We start from the raw sequence: 16,746 nt of genomic DNA on the forward strand, positions 1-16,746 counted from the left end.
AGACCTCATTCAGGGAACATAAACTGACCCAGAACTGACAAATATCTCCTTGCACATTTCCCAGTTGGCAGGGTGATTTCAAAGGACACAAGTGGCATTATCACAAAATCCCATTCCAACAACAACTTATGCAATGCTTTACAGAGTAAGAACATATGTCGTTCATTTTAGTCCCTACCCCATTGGAGCTTACAGACTAAATTTCCTAATAAACATGTACTCACACACATACATTCTGTGTTCCATAAATATGGTAGGGTGATTTTACCCTATAACAAGGAGGGCAAATGGGGTAATCACAAGAGCCCATTTCAACAACAATTTATGCAATGCTGTAAAGAGAATATATGTCACTTATATTACTCCCTGCCCCATTGGAGCTTACAGTTTAAAAGTCATAACACATAAGCATTCACACAGTCCATAGCAAACATACATATTTTATAAATATCCATGTATACCAGGAACATATTATCACACCTCTACAGTCTAGAACTTGTGTCTAGCCTGAGAGTTATCAGTAATTAAGAATATTATTAATTACCTCTCTTGTTTCTACTACTCCTGCCATTCTATCTTCTATATACGCTTTGTGGTAAAGATGACCATCAAAAAGTCCAGAGATGCAGTTTTCTTGGCTGTTGTCCTCACATTTTCAATCCTGGAGACGGCCCTCCTAAAAAATATTAGAGGTGTGATAATATGTTCCTGATATACATGCATATCTATTCTTATTATTACTATAATAGTTTCTTTATATTGTATAATAAATAAACACAATGATGTACAGAGAACACAAATCATCCTTTACAGCCCCTGCGTCATAGGAGCTTACAGTCTAAATTCACTAACCGGAAAAAATTCTGACAATCACACAAATTCAGAGTTGCATAAATATTGTCAAAGATCAACGCAGTCCTTGACCAAGATGTCACTTGTTCCAGTCCTGTTAACAAGTACACCAGTGCCAAGCAGTCTCCATCTTCAATGGTTCCAGTCAGGATATCAAATCCACCGGTTCGAGCTTGGTCTCCAATGTCAATGCTTCAAGTCCAGTTAAGAAGTCCACTGGTTCCAGCCTGGTCTACAGTATCACCGGTCAACATCCACCAGTTCCAGATCAGGATCCAGCCTGATCTCTAGTTCCAATCTGATGGCAAGTCCTGTTTTAGCCAAATTACCAGTACCATGAATCCTTTGGGACATTGCTCCCAAATCAGTTCTAATATAAAATTTTACCAGCCTGGATCCATGGATAAGCATTACCGGTCCCAGCCCGGTTACAGAGATATGCATTACCTGTCCCTGCCCATTTACAGTGATAAGCATTAACGGTCATAGCCCGGTTAAAGAGATATGCATTATCAGTCCCAGGCCAATTCCAGAGAAACCCATTACTGGTCCCAACCTGGTTATAGAGATATGTATCATCGGTCCCAGACCAGTTCCAGACATACCCATTTACGGTCCCAGCCCGTTTACAGTGATACAAATTACCAATCCCAGACCAGTTTCAGTGATACGTATTAATTGGCAAGCCAGGTTCAGAGATATGTGTTGTTGTTTCCAGCCAGGGTCTTCATCTGTTAGTCCTAGTCCCTAACTCAAAGTTGTCTCCTATTCCTTCATATTCTTCCAGTGTCTACCTTCAGCAATACCCTCGCAATTCACACTCAACTTCCATGTGCAGGACCTTCACTAGACCATCTAGCTTTCTGTCTACAGCGTGTACCCCAACTCCTACTCCAGACCTCAGTCAGGGAACATAAACTGACCCAGAACTGACAAATATCTCCTTGCACATTTCCCAGTTGGCAGGGTGATTTCAAAGGACACAAGTGGCATTATCACAAAATCCCATTCCAACAACAACTTATGCAATGCTTTACAGAGTAAGAACATATGTCGTTCATTTTAGACCCTACCCCCATTGGAGCTTACAGACTAAGGGCCTGATTCAGAGCCGTTCGCTATTTGCGGTCGTTCGTTCAAAAACAAGGGGTGGCTATTCAAATGATCCGTTCGCAAATTGCAGTCTGTTCATGCCTCTAAGTCTGAACGAGCGGGCAAAACATACGCTCGTTTATTTGTTAAAAACGCCCCCTGGCCGCTCGCACCATACGTCATGTCCGCTATTTATTAGATTAATCGAGTACATCGACCAGCGTATGAACTGCTCGCTATTCTTGTGGTTGGTTTTTGCTACCACAATTTGCGAACAGTTCTGGCTTAAAAAAAACCCAGTGACATGGTCAATGACGCTGCTGTTTTAAATATGCACACCCATAAAACGCCCGTTTTGACCTTTAAGCACGCCTGCGTTCTGATTTCCCCTCCCGTTTTCAAGCACCTTCCCCTGTTACCACCCACATACGCCTCATCCTGTCACTCAAATTAGCAGGCATTCTCTATTTTGCGAGCATTTGAATTTCGGCCGCACTGAATGGTTCGCGCATGCGTATAACGATCCGTACGCATGTGCAGATGTGTGAACATCACTCGGAACGAGCGTACTGCCGCTAGCGAGTGGCTCTGAATGAGGGCCTAAATTTCCTAATAAACATGTACTCACACACATACATACTGTTTTCCATAAATATGGTAGGGTGATTTTACCCTATAACAAGGAGGGCAAATGGGGTAATCACAAGAGCCCATTTCAACAACAATTTATGCAATGCTGTAAAGAGAATATATGTCACTTATATTACTCCCTGCCCCATTGGAGCTTACAGTTTAAAATTCATAACACATAAGCATTCACACAGTCCATAGCAAACATACATATTTTATAAATATCCATGTATACCGGGAACATATTATCACACCTCTACAGTCTAGAACTTTTGTCTAGCCTGAGAGTTATCAGTAATTAATAATATTATTAATTACCTCTCTTGGGTCTACTACTCCTGCCATTCTATCTTCTATATACGCTTTGTAGTAAAGATGACCTTCAAAAAGTCCAGAGATGCAGTTTTCTTGGCTGTTGTTCTCACATTTTCAATCCTGGAGAAGGCCCTCCTAAAAAATATTAGAGGTGAGATAATATGTTCCTGATATACATGCATATCTATTCTTATTATTACTATTATAGTTTCTTTATATTGTATAATAAATAAACACAATGATGTACAGAGAACACAAATCATCCATTACAGCCCCTGCGCCATAGGAACTTACAGTCTAAATTCACTAACTGGAAAAAATTCTGACAATCACACTAATTCAGAGTTGCATAAATATTGTCAAAGATCAACGCAGTCCTAGACCCAGATGTCACTTGTTCCAGTTCTGTTAACAAGTACACCAGTGCCAAGCAGTCTCCATCTTCAATGGTTCCAGTCCGGATATCAAATCCACCGGTTCCAGCTTGGTCTCCAATGTCAACGCTTCTAGTCCAGTTAAGAAGTCCACTGGTTCCAGCCTGGTCTACAGTATCACCGGTCAACATCCACCAGTTTCAGATCAGGATCCAGCCTGGTCTCCAGTTCCAATCTGATGGCAAGTCCAGTTTTAGCCAAATTACCAGTACCATGAATCCTTTGGGACATTGCTCCCAAATCAGTTCTAATATAACATTTTACCATCCTGGATCCAGGGATAAGCATTACTGGTCCCAGCCCGGTTACAGAGATACGCATTACCTGTCCCTGCCCGTTTACAGTGATAAGCATTAACGGTCATAGCCCGGTTAAAGAGATATGCATTATCAGTCCCAGCCCAATTCCAGAGAAACCCATTACCGGTCCCAACCTGGTTATAGAGATATGTATCATCGGTCCCAGACCAGTTCCAGACATACCCATTTATGGTCCCAGCCCATTTACAGTGATACAAATTACCAATCCCAGACCAGTTCCAGTGATACGTATTAATTGGCAAGCCAGGTTCACAGGTATGTGTTGTTGTTTCCAGCCAGGGTCCTCATCTGTTAGTCCTAGTCCCTAACACACTGTTGTCTCCTATTCATTCATATTCTTCCAGTGTCTACCTTCAGCAATACCCTCGCAATTCACACTCAACTTCGAGGTGCAGGACCTTCACTAGACCATCTAGCTTTCTGTCTACAGCATGTACCCCAACTCCTACTCCAGACCTCATTCAAGGAACATAAACTGACCAAGAACTGACAAATATCTCCTTGCACATTTCCCAGTTGGCAGGGTGATTTCAAAGGACACAAGTGGCATTATCACAAAATCCCATTCCAACAACAACTTATGCAATGCTTTACAGAGTAAGAACATATGTCGTTCATTTTAGTCCCTAACCCATTGGAGCTTACAGACTAAATTTCCTAATAAACATGTACTCACACACATACATACTGTGTTCCATAAATATGGTAGGGTGATTTTACCCTATAACAAGGAGGGCAAATGGGGTAATCACAAGAGCCCATTTCAACAACAATTTATGCAATGCTGTAAAGAGAATATTTGTCACTTATATTACTCCCTGCCCCATTGGAGCTTACAGTTTAAAATTCATAACACATAAGCATTCACACAGTCCTTAGCAAACTTACATATTTTATAAATATCCATGTATACCGGGAACATATTATCACACCTCTACAGTCTAGAACTTGTGTCTAGCCAGAGAGTTATCAGTAATTAATAATACTTAATACTAATATTAATTACCTCTCTTGGGTCTACTACTCCTGCCATTCTATCTTCTATATACGCTTTGTGGTAAAGATGACCTTCGAAAAGTCCAGAGATGCAGTTTTCTTGGCTGTTGTCCTTACATTTTCAATCCTGGAGAAGGCCCTCCTAAAAAATATTAGAGGTGTGATAATATGTTCCTGATATACATGCATATCTATTCTTATTATTACTATTATAGTTTCTTTATATTGTATAATAAATAAACACAATGATGTACAGAGAACACAAATCATCCATTACAGCCCCTGCGTCATAGGAGCTTACAGTCTAAATTCACTAACCGGAAAAAATCCTGACAATCACACAAATTCAGAGTTGCATAAATATTGTCAAAGATCAATGCAGTACTAGACCCAGATGTCACTTGTTCCAGTCCTGTTAACAAGTACACCAGTGCCAAGCAGTCTCCATCTTCAATGGTTCCAGTCAGGATATCAAATCCACCGGTTCCAGCTTGGTCTCCAATGTCAATGCTTCTAGTCCAGTTAAGAAGTCCACTGGTTCCAGCCTGGTCTACAGTATCACCGGTCAACATCCACCAGTTCCAGATCAGGATCCAGCCTGGTCTCCAGTTCCAATCTGATGGCAAGTTCAGTCTTAGCCAAATTACCAGCACCATGAATCCTTTGGGACATTGCTCCCAAATCAGTTCTAATATAACATTTTACCAGCCTGGATCCAGGGATAAGCATTACCGGTCCCAGCCCGGTTACAGAGATATGCATTACCTGTCCCTGCCCATTTACAGTGATAAGCATTAACGGTCATAGCCCGGTTAAAGAGATATGCATTATCAGTCCCAGCCCAATTCCAGAGAAACCCATTACCGGTCCCAACCTGGTTATAGAGATATGTATCATCGGTCCCAGACCAGTTCCAGACATACCCATTTACGGTCCCAGCCCGTTTACAGTGATACAAATTACCAATCCCAGACCAGTTTCAGTGATACGTATTAATTGGCAAGCCAGGTTCAGAGGTATGTGTTGTTGTTTCCAGCCAGGGTCTTCATCTGTTAGTCCTAGTCCCTAACTCACTGTTGTCTCCTATTCCTTCATATTCTTCCAGTGTCTACCTTCAGCAATACCCTCGCAATTCACACTCAACTTCGAGGAGCAGGACCTTCACTAGACCATCTAGCTTTCTGTCTACAGCGTGTACCCCAACTCCAACTCCAGACCTCAGTCAGGGAACATAAACTGACCCAAAACTGACTAATATCTCCTTGGACATTTCCCAGTTGGCAGGGTGATTTCAAAGGACACAAGTGGCATTATCACAAAATCCCATTCCAACAACAACTTATGAAATGCTTTACAGAGTAAGAACATATGTCATTCATTTTAGTCCCTACCCCATTGGAGCTTACAGACTAAATTTCCTAATAAACATGTACTCACACACATACATACTGTGTTCCATAAATATGGTAGGGTGATTTTACCCTATAACAAGGAGGGCAAATGGGGTAATCACAAGAGCCCATTTCAACAACAATTTATGCAATGCTGTAAAGAGAATATATGTCACTTATATTACTCCCTGCCCCATTGGAGCTTGCAGTTTAAAATTCATAACACATAAGCATTCACACAGTCCATAGCAAACATACATATTTTATAAATATCCATGTATACCGGGAACATATTATCACACCTCTACAGTCTAGAACTTGTGTCTAGCCTGAGAGTTATCAGTAATTAATAATATTATTAATTACCTCTCTTGGGTCTACTACTCCTGCCATTCTATCTTCTATATACGCTTTGTAGTAAAGATGACCTTCGAAAAGTCCAGAGATGCAGTTTTCTTGGCTGTTGTCCTCACATTTTCAATCCTGGAGAAGGCCCTCCTAAAAAATATTAGAGGTGTGATAATATGTTCCTGATATACATGCCTATCTATTCTTATTATTACTATTAAAGTTTCTTTATATTGTATAATAAATAAACACAATGATGTACAGAGAACAAAAATCATCCATTACAGCCCCTGCGTCATAGGAGCTTACAGTCTAAATTCACTAACCGGAAAAAATCCTGACAATCACACAAATTCAGAGTTGCATAAATATTGTCAAAGATCAATGCAGTACTATGCCCAGATGTCACTTGTTCCAGTCCTGTTAACAAGTACACCAGTGCCAAGCAGTCTCCATCTTCAATGGTTCCAGTCAGGATATCAAATCCACCGGTTCCAGCTTGGTCTCCAATGTCAATGCTTCTAGTCCAGTTAAGAAGTCCACTGGTTCCAGCCTGGTCTACAGTATCACCGGTCAACATCCACCAGTTCCAGATCAGGATCCAGCCTGGTCTCCAGTTCCAATCTGATGGCAAGTTCAGTTTTAGCCAAATTACCAGCACCATGAATCCTTTGGGACATTGCTCCCAAATCAGTTCTAATATAACATTTTACCAGCCTGGATCCAGGGATAAGCATTACCGGTCCCAGCCCGGTTACAGAGATATGTATTACCTGTCCCTGCCCATTTACAGTGATAAGCATTAACGGTCATAGCCCGGTTAAAGAGATATGCATTATCAGTCCCAGCCCAATTCCAGAGAAACCCATTACCGGTCCCAACCTGGTTATAGAGATATGTATCATCGGTCCCAGACCAGTTCCAGACATACCCATTTACGGTCCCAGCCCGTTTACAGTGATACAAATTACCAATCCCAGACCAGTTTCAGTGATACGTATTAATTGGCAAGCCAGGTTCAGAGGTATGTGTTGTTGTTTCCAGCCAGGGTCTTCATCTGTTAGTCCTAGTCCCTAACTCACTGTTGTCTCCTATTCCTTCATATTCTTCCAGTGTCTACCTTCAGCAATACCCTCGCAATTCACACTCAACTTCGAGGTGCAGGACCTTCACTAGACCATCTAGCTTTCTGTCTACAGCGTGTACCCCAACTCCAACTCCAGACCTCAGTCAGGGAACATAAACTGACCCAAAACTGACAAATATCTCCTTGGACATTTCCCAGTTGGCAGGGTGATTTCAAAGGACACAAGTGGCATTATCACAAAATCCCATTCCAACAACAACTTATGAAATGCTTTACAGAGTAAGAACATATGTCATTCATTTTAGTCCCTACCCCATTGGAGCTTACAGACTAAATTTCCTAATAAACATGTACACACACACACATACATACTGTGTTCCATAAATATGGTAGGGTGATTTTACCCTATAACAAGGAGGGCAAATGGGGTAATCACAAGAGCCCATTTCAACAACAATTTATGCAATGCTGTAAAGAGAATATATGTCACTTATATTACTCCCTGCCCCATTGGAGCTTGCAGTTTAAAATTCATAACACATAAGCATTCACACAGTCCATAGCAAACATACATATTTTATAAATATCCATGTATACCGGGAACATATTATCACACCTCTACAGTCTAGAACTTGTGTCTAGCCTGAGAGTTATCAGTAATTAATAATATTATTAATTACCTCTCTTGGGTCTACTACTCCTGCCATTCTATCTTCTATATACGCTTTGTAGTAAAGATGACCTTCGAAAAGTCCAGAGATGCAGTTTTCTTGGCTGTTGTCCTCACATTTTCAATCCTGGAGAAGGCCCTCCTAAAAAATATTAGAGGTGTGATAATATGTTCCTGATATACATGCATATCTATTCTTATTATTACTATTAAAGTTTCTTTATATTGTATAATAAATAAACACAATGATGTACAGAGAACACAAATCATCCATTACAGCCCCTACGCCATAGGAGCTTACAGTCTAAATTCACTGACCGGAAAAAATTCTGACAATCACACAAATTCAGAGTTGCATAAATATTGTCAAAGATCAACGCAGTCCTGGACCCAGATGTCACTTGTTCCAGTCCTGTTAACAAGCACACCAGTGCCAAGCAGTCTTCATCTTCAATGGTTCCAGTCAGGATATCAAATCCACCGGTTCCAGCTTGGTCTCCAATGTCAATGCTTCTAGTCCAGTTAAGAAGTCCACTGGTTCCAGCCTGGTCTACAGTATCACCGGTCAACATCCACCAGTTCCAGATCAGGATCCAGCCTGGGCTCCAGTTCCAATCTGATGGCAAGTCCAGTTTTAGCCAAATTACCAGTACCATGAATCCTTTGGGACATTGCTCCCAAATCAGTTCTAATATAACATTTTACCAGCCTGGATCCAGGGATAAGCATTACCGGTCCCAGCCCGGTTACAGAGATATGCATTACCTGTCCCTGCCCATTTACAGTGATAAGCATTAACGGTCATAGCCCAGTTAAAGAGATATGCATTATCAGTCCCAGCCCAATTCCAGAGAAACCCATTACCGGTCCCAACCTGGTTATAGAGATATGTATCATCGGTCCCAGACCAGTTCCAGACATACCCATTTACGGTCCCAGCCCGTTTACAGTGATACAAATTACCAATCCCAGACCAGTTTCAGTGATACGTATTAATTGGCAAGCCAGGTTCAGAGGTATGAGTTGTTGTTTGCAGCCAGGGTCTTCATCTGTTAGTCCTAGTCCCTAACTCACTGTTGTCTCCTATTCCTTCATATTCTTCCAGTGTCTACCTTCAGCAATACCCTCGCAATTCACACTCAACTTCGAGGTGTAGTACCTTCACTAGACCATCTAGCTTTCTGTCTACAGCGTGTACCCCAACTCCTACTCCAGACCTCAGTCAGGGAACATAAACTGACCAAGAACTGACAAATATCTCCTTGGACATTTCCCAGTTGGCAGGGTGATTTCAAAGGACACAAGTGGCATTATCACAAAATCCCATTCCAACAACAACTTATGAAATGCTTTACAGAGTAAGAACATATGTCATTCATTTTAGTCCCTACCCCATTGGAGCTTACAGACTAAATTTCCAAATAAACATGTACTCACACACACACATACATACTGTGTTCCATAAATATGGTAGGGTGATTTTACCCTATAACAAGGAGGGCAAATGGGGTAATCACAAGAGCCCATTTCAACAACAATTTATGCAATGCTGTAAAGAGAATATATGTCACTTATATTACTCCCTGCCCCATTGGAGCTTACAGTTTAAAATTCATAACACATAAGCATTCACACAGTCCATAGCAAACATACATATTTTATAAATATCCATGTATACCAGGAACATATTATCACACCTCTACAGTCTAGAACTTGTGTCTAGCCTGAGAGTTATCAGTAATTAATAATATTATTAATTACCTCTCTTGGGTCTACTACTCCTGCCATTCTATCTTCTATATACGCTTTGTAGTAAAGATGACCTTCGAAAAGTCCAGAGATGCAGTTTTCTTGGCTGTTGTCCTCACATTTTCAATCCTGGAGAAGGCCCTCCTAAAAAATATTAAAGGTGTGATAATATGTTCCTGATATACATGCATATCTATTCTTATTATTACTATTATAGTTTCTTTATATTGTATAATAAATAAACACAATGATGTACAAAGAACACAAATCATCCATTACAGCCCCTACGCCATAGGAGCTTACAGTCTAAATTCACTAACAGGAAAAATTTCTGACAATCACACTAATTCAGAGTTGCATAAATATTGTCAAAGATCAATGCAGTCCTAGACCCAGATGTCACTTGTTCCAGTCCTGTTAACAAGTACACCAGTGCCAAGCAGTCTCCATCTTCAATGGTTCCAGTCAGAATATCAAATCCACCGGTTCCAGCTTGGTCTCCAATGTCAACGCTTCTAGTCCAGTTAAGAAGTCCACTGGTTCCAGCCTGGTCTACAGTATCACCGGTCAACATCCACCAGTTCCAGATCAGGATCCAGCCTGGTCTCCAGTTCCAATCTGGTGGCAAGTCCAGTTTTAGCCAAATTACCAGTACCATGAATCCTTTGGGACATTGCTCCCAAATCAGTTCTAATATAACATTTTACCAGCCTGGATCCAGGGATAAGCATTACCAGTCCCAGCCCATTTACAGAGATACGCATTACCTGTCCCTGCCCGTTTACAGAGATAAGCATTAACGGTCATAGCCCGGTTAAAGAGATATGCATTATCAGTCCCAGCCCAATTCCAGAGAAACCCATTACCGGTCCCAACCTGGTTATAGAGATATGTATCATCGGTCCCAGACCAGTTCCAGACATACCCATTTACGGTCCCAGACCATTTACAGTGTTACAAATTACCAATCTAAGACCAGTTCCAGTGATACGTAATAATTGGCAAGCCAGGTTCAGAGGTATGTGTTGTTGTTTCCAGCCAGGGTCTTCATCTGTTAGTCCTAGTCCCTAACACACTGTTGTCTCCTATTCCTTCATCTTCTTCCAGTGTCTACCTTCAGCAATACCCTCGCAATTCACACTCAACTTCCATGTGCAGGACCTTCACTAGACCATCTAGCTTTCTGTCTACAGCGTGTTCCCCAACTCCTATTCCAGACCTCAGTCAGGGAACATAAACTGACCCAGAACTGACAAATATCTCCTTGCACATTTCCCAGTTGGCAGGGTGATTTCAAAGGACACAAGTGGCATTATCACAAAATCCCATTCCAACAACAACTTATGCAATGCTTTACAGAGTAAGAACATATGTCGTTCATTTTAGTCCCTAACCCATTGGAGCTTACAGACTAAATTTCCTAATAAACATGTACTCACACACATACATACTGTGTTCCATAAATATGGTAGGGTGATTTTACCCTATAACAAGGAGGGCAAATGGGGTAATCACAACAGCCCATTTCAACAACAATTTATGCAATGCTGTAAAGAGAATATATGTCACTTATATTACTCCCTGCCCCATTGGAGCTTGCAGTTTAAAATTCATAACACATAAGCATTCACACAGTCCATAGCAAACATACATATTTTATAAATATCCATGTATACCGGGAACATATTATCACACCTCTACAGTCTAGAACTTGTGTCTAGCCTGAGAGTTATCAGTAATTAATAATATTATTAATTACCTCTCTTGGGTCTACTACTCCTGCCATTCTATCTTCTATATACGCTTTGTAGTAAAGATGACCTTCGAAAAGTCCAGAGATGCAGTTTTCTTGGCTGTTGTCCTCACATTTTCAATCCTGGAGAAGGCCCTCCTAAAAAATATTAGAGGTGTGATAATATGTTCCTGATATACATGCATATCTATCCTTATTATTACTATTATAGTTTCTTTATATTGTATAATAAATAAACACAATGATGTACAGAGAACACAAATCATCCATTACAGCCCCTGCGTCATAGGAGCTTACAGTCTAAATTCACTAACCGGAAAAAATCCTGACAATCACACAAATTCAGAGTTGCATAAATATTGTCAAAGATCAACGCAGTCCTAGACCCAGATGTCACTTGTTCCAGTCCTGTTAACAAGTACACCAGTGACAAGCAGTCTCCATCTTCAATGGTTCCAGTCAGGATATCAAATCCACCGGTTCCAGCTTGGTCTCCAATGTCAATGCTTCTAGTCCAGTTAAGAAGTCCACTGGTTCCAGCCTGGTCTACAGTATCACCGGTCAACATCCACCAGTTCCAGATCAGGATCCAGCCTGGTCTCCAGTTCCAATCTGATGGCAAGTCCAGTTTTAGCTAAATTACCAGCACCATGAATCCTTTGGGACATTGCTCCCAAATCCGTTCTAATATAAAATTTTACCAGCCTGGATCCAGGGATAAGCATTACCGGTCCCAGCCCGGTTACAGAGATATGCATTACCTGTCCCTGCCCATTTACAGTGATAAGCATTAACGGTCATAGCCCGGTTAAAGAGATATGCATTATCAGTCCCAGCCCAATTCCAGAGAAACCCATTACCGGTCCCAACCTGGTTATAGAGATATGTATCATCGGTCCCAGACCAGTTCCAGACATACCCATTTACGGTCCCAGCCCGTTTACAGTGATACAAATTACCAATCCCAGACCAGTTTCAGTGATACGTATTAATTGGCAAGCCAGGTTCAGAGGTATGTGTTGTTGTTTCCAGCCAGGGTCTTCATCTGTTAGTCCTAGTCCCTAACTCACTGTTGTCTCCTATTCCTTCATATTCTTCCAGTGTCTACATTCAGCAATACCCTCGCAATTCACACTCAACTTCGAGGTGCAGGACCTTCACTAGACCATCTAGCTTTCTGTCTACAGCGTGTACCCCAACTCCTACTCCAGACCTCAGTCAGGGAACATAAACTGACCCAAAACTGACAAATATCTCCTTGGACATTTCCCAGTTGGCAGGGTGATTTCAAAGGACACAAGTGGCATTATCACAAAATCCCATTCCAACAACAACTTATGAAATGCTTTACAGAGTAAGAACATATGTCATTCATTTTAGTCCCTACCCCATTGGAGCTTACAGACTAAATTTCCTAATAAACATGTACTCACATACATACATACTGTGTTCCATAAATATGGTAGGGTGATTTTACCCTATAACAAGGAGGGCAAATGAGGTAATCACAAGAGCCCATTTCAACAACAATTTATGCAATGCTGTAAAGAGAATATATGTCACTTATATTACTCCCTGCCCCATTGGAGCTTACAGTTTAAAATTCATAACACATAAGCATTCACACAGTCCATAGCAAACATACATATTTTATAAATATCCATGTATACCAGGAACATATTATCACACCTCTACAGTCTAGAACTTGTGTCTAGCCTGAGAGTTATCAGTAATTAATAATATTATTAATTACCTCTAATGGGTCTACTACTCCTGCCATTCTATCTTCTATATACGCTTTGTAGTAAAGATGACCTTCGAAAAGTCCAGAGATGCAGTTTTCTTGGCTGTTGTCCTCACATTTTCAATCCTGGAGAAGGCCTTCCTAAAAAATATTAGAGGTGTGATAATATGTTCCTGATATACATGCATATCTATTCTTATTATTACTATTAAAGTTTCTTTATATTGTATAATAAATAAACACAATGATGTACAGAGAACACAAATCATCCATTACAGCCCCTACGCCATAGGAGCTTACTGTCTAAATTCACTAACCGGAAAAAATTCTGACAATCACACTAATTCAGAGTTGCATAAATATTGTCAAAGATCAACGCAGTCCTAGACCCAGATGTCACTTGTTCCAGTCCTGTTAACAAGTACACCAGTGCTAAGCAGTCTCCATCTTCAATGGTTCCAGTCAGGATATCAAATCCACTGGTTCCAGCTTGGTCTCCAATGTCAACGCTTCTAGTCCAGTTAAGAAGTCCACTGGTTCCAGCCTGATCTACAGTATCACCGGTCAACATCCACCAGTTCCAGATCAGGATCCAGCCTGGTCTCCAGTTCCAATCTGGTGGCAAGTCCAGTTTTAGCCAAATTACCAGTACCATGAATCCTTTGGGACACTGCTCCCAAATCAGTTCTAATATAACATTTTACCAGCCTGGATCCAGGGATAAGCATTACCGGTCCCAGCCCGTTTACAGAGATACGCATTACCTGTCCCTGCCCGTTTACAGTGATAAGCATTAACGGTCATAGCCCGGTTAAAGAGATATGCATTATCAGTCCCAGCCCAATTCCAGAGAAACCCATTACCGGTCCCAACCTGGTTATAGAGATATGTATCATCGGTCCCAGACCAGTTCCAGACATACCCATTTACGGTCCCAGCCCGTTTACAGTGATACAAATTACCAATCTAAGACCAGTTCCAGGGATACGTATTAATTGGCAAGCCAGGTTCAGAGGTATGTGTTGTTGTTTCCAGTCAGGGTCTTCATCTATTAGTCCTAGTCCCTAACACACTGTTGTCTCCTATTCCTTCATCTTCTTCCAGTGTCTACCTTCAGCAATACCCTCGCAATTCACACTCAACTTCCATGTGCAGGACCTTCACTAGACCATCTAGCTTTCTCTCTACAGCGTGTACCCCAACTCCTACTCCAGACCTCAGTCAGGGAACATAAACTGACCCAGAACTGACAAATATCTCCTTGCACATTTCCCAGTTGGCAGGGTGATTTCAAAGGACACAAGTGGCATTATCACAAAATCCCATTCCAACAACAACTTATGCAATGCTTTACAGAGTAAGAACATATGTCGTTCATTTTAGTCCCTACCCCATTGGAGCTTACAGACTAAATTTTCTAATAAACATGTACTCACACACATACATACTGTGTTCCATAAATATGGTAGGGTGAATTTACCCTATAACAAGGAGGGCAAATAGGGTAATCACAAGAGCCGATTTCAACAACAATTTATGCAATGCTGTAAAGAGAATATATGTCACTTATATTACTCCCTGCCCCAATGGAGCTTATTGTTTAAAATTCATAACACATAAGCATTCACACAGTCCATAGCAAACTTACATATTTTATAAATATCCATGTATACCGGGAACATATTATCACACCTCTACAGTCTAGAACTTGTTTCTAGCCTGAGAGTTATCAGTAATTAATAATATTATTAATTACCTCTCTTGGGTCTACTACTCCTGCCATTCTATCTTCTATATACGCTTTGTGGTAAAGATGACCTTCGAAAAGTCCAGAGATGCAGTTTTCTTGGCTGTTGTCCTTACATTTTCAATCCTGGAGAAGGCCCTCCTAAAAAATATTAGAGGTGTGATAATATGTTCCTGATATACATGCATATCTATTCTTATTATTACTATTATAGTTTCTTTATATTGTATAATAAATAAACACAATGATGTACAGAGAACACAAATCATCCATTACAGCCCCTGCGTCATAGGAGCTTACAGTCTAAATTCACTAACCGGAAAAAATCCTGACAATCACACAAATTCAGAGTTGCATAAATATTGTCAAAGATCAATGCAGTACTAAACCCAGATGTCACTTGTTCCAGTCCTGTTAACAAGTACACCAGTGCCAAGCAGTCTCCATCTTCAATGGTTCCAGTCAGGATATCAAATCCACCGGTTCCAGCTTGGTCTCCAATGTCAATGCTTCCAGTCCAGTTAAGAAGTCCACTGGTTCCAGCCTGGTCTACAGTATCACCGGTCAACATCCACCAGTTCCAGATCAGGATCCAGCCTGGTCTCCAGTTCCAATCTGATGGCAAGTTCAGTTTTAGCCAAATTACCAGCACCATGAATCCTTTGGGACATTGCTCCCAAATCAGTTCTAATATAACATTTTACCAGCCTGGATCCAGGGATAAGCATTACCGGTCCCAGCCCGGTTACAGAGATATGCATTACCTGTCCCTGCCCATTTACAGTGATAAGCATTAACGGTCATAGCCCGGTTAAAGAGATATGAATTATCAGTCCCAGCCCAATTCCAGAGAAACCCATTACCGGTCCCAACCTGGTTATAGAGATATGTATCATCGGTCCCAGACCAGTTCCAGACATACCCATTTACGGTCCCAGCCCGTTTACAGTGATACAAATTACCAATCCCAGACCAGTTTCAGTGATACGTATTAATTGGCAAGCCAGGTTCAGAGGTATGTGTTGTTGTTTCCAGCCAGGGTCTTCATCTGTTAGTCCTAGTCCCTAACTCACTGTTGTCTCCTATTCCTTCATATTCTTCCAGTGTCTACCTTCAGCAATACCCTCGCAATTCACACTCAACTTCGAGGTGCAGGACCTTCACTAGACCATCTAGCTTTCTGTCTACAGTGTGTACCCCAACTCCAACTCCAGACCTCAGTCAGGGAACATAAACTGACCCAAAACTGACAAATATCTCCTTGGACATTTCCCAGTTGGCAGGGTGATTTCAAAGGACACAAGTGGCATTATCACAAAATCCCATTCCAACAACAACTTATGAAATGCTTTACAGAGTAAGAACATATGTCATTCATTTTAGTCCCTACCCCATTGGAGCTTACAGACTAAATTTCCTAATAAACATGTACTCACACACATACATACTGTGTTCCATAAATATGGTAGGGTGATTTTACCCTATAACAAGGAGGGCAAATGGGGTAATCACAAGAGCCCATTTCAACAACAATTTATGCAATGCTGTAAAGAGAATATATGTCACTTATATTACTCCCTGCCCCATTGGAGCTTACAGTTTAAAATTCATAACACAT

The sequence above is a fragment of the Taudactylus pleione genome, unplaced genomic scaffold (assembly GCF_031769625.1).
Source record: "Taudactylus pleione unplaced genomic scaffold, aTauple2 ptg000178l, whole genome shotgun sequence".
Classification (NCBI taxonomy): Eukaryota; Metazoa; Chordata; class Amphibia; order Anura; family Myobatrachidae; genus Taudactylus; species Taudactylus pleione.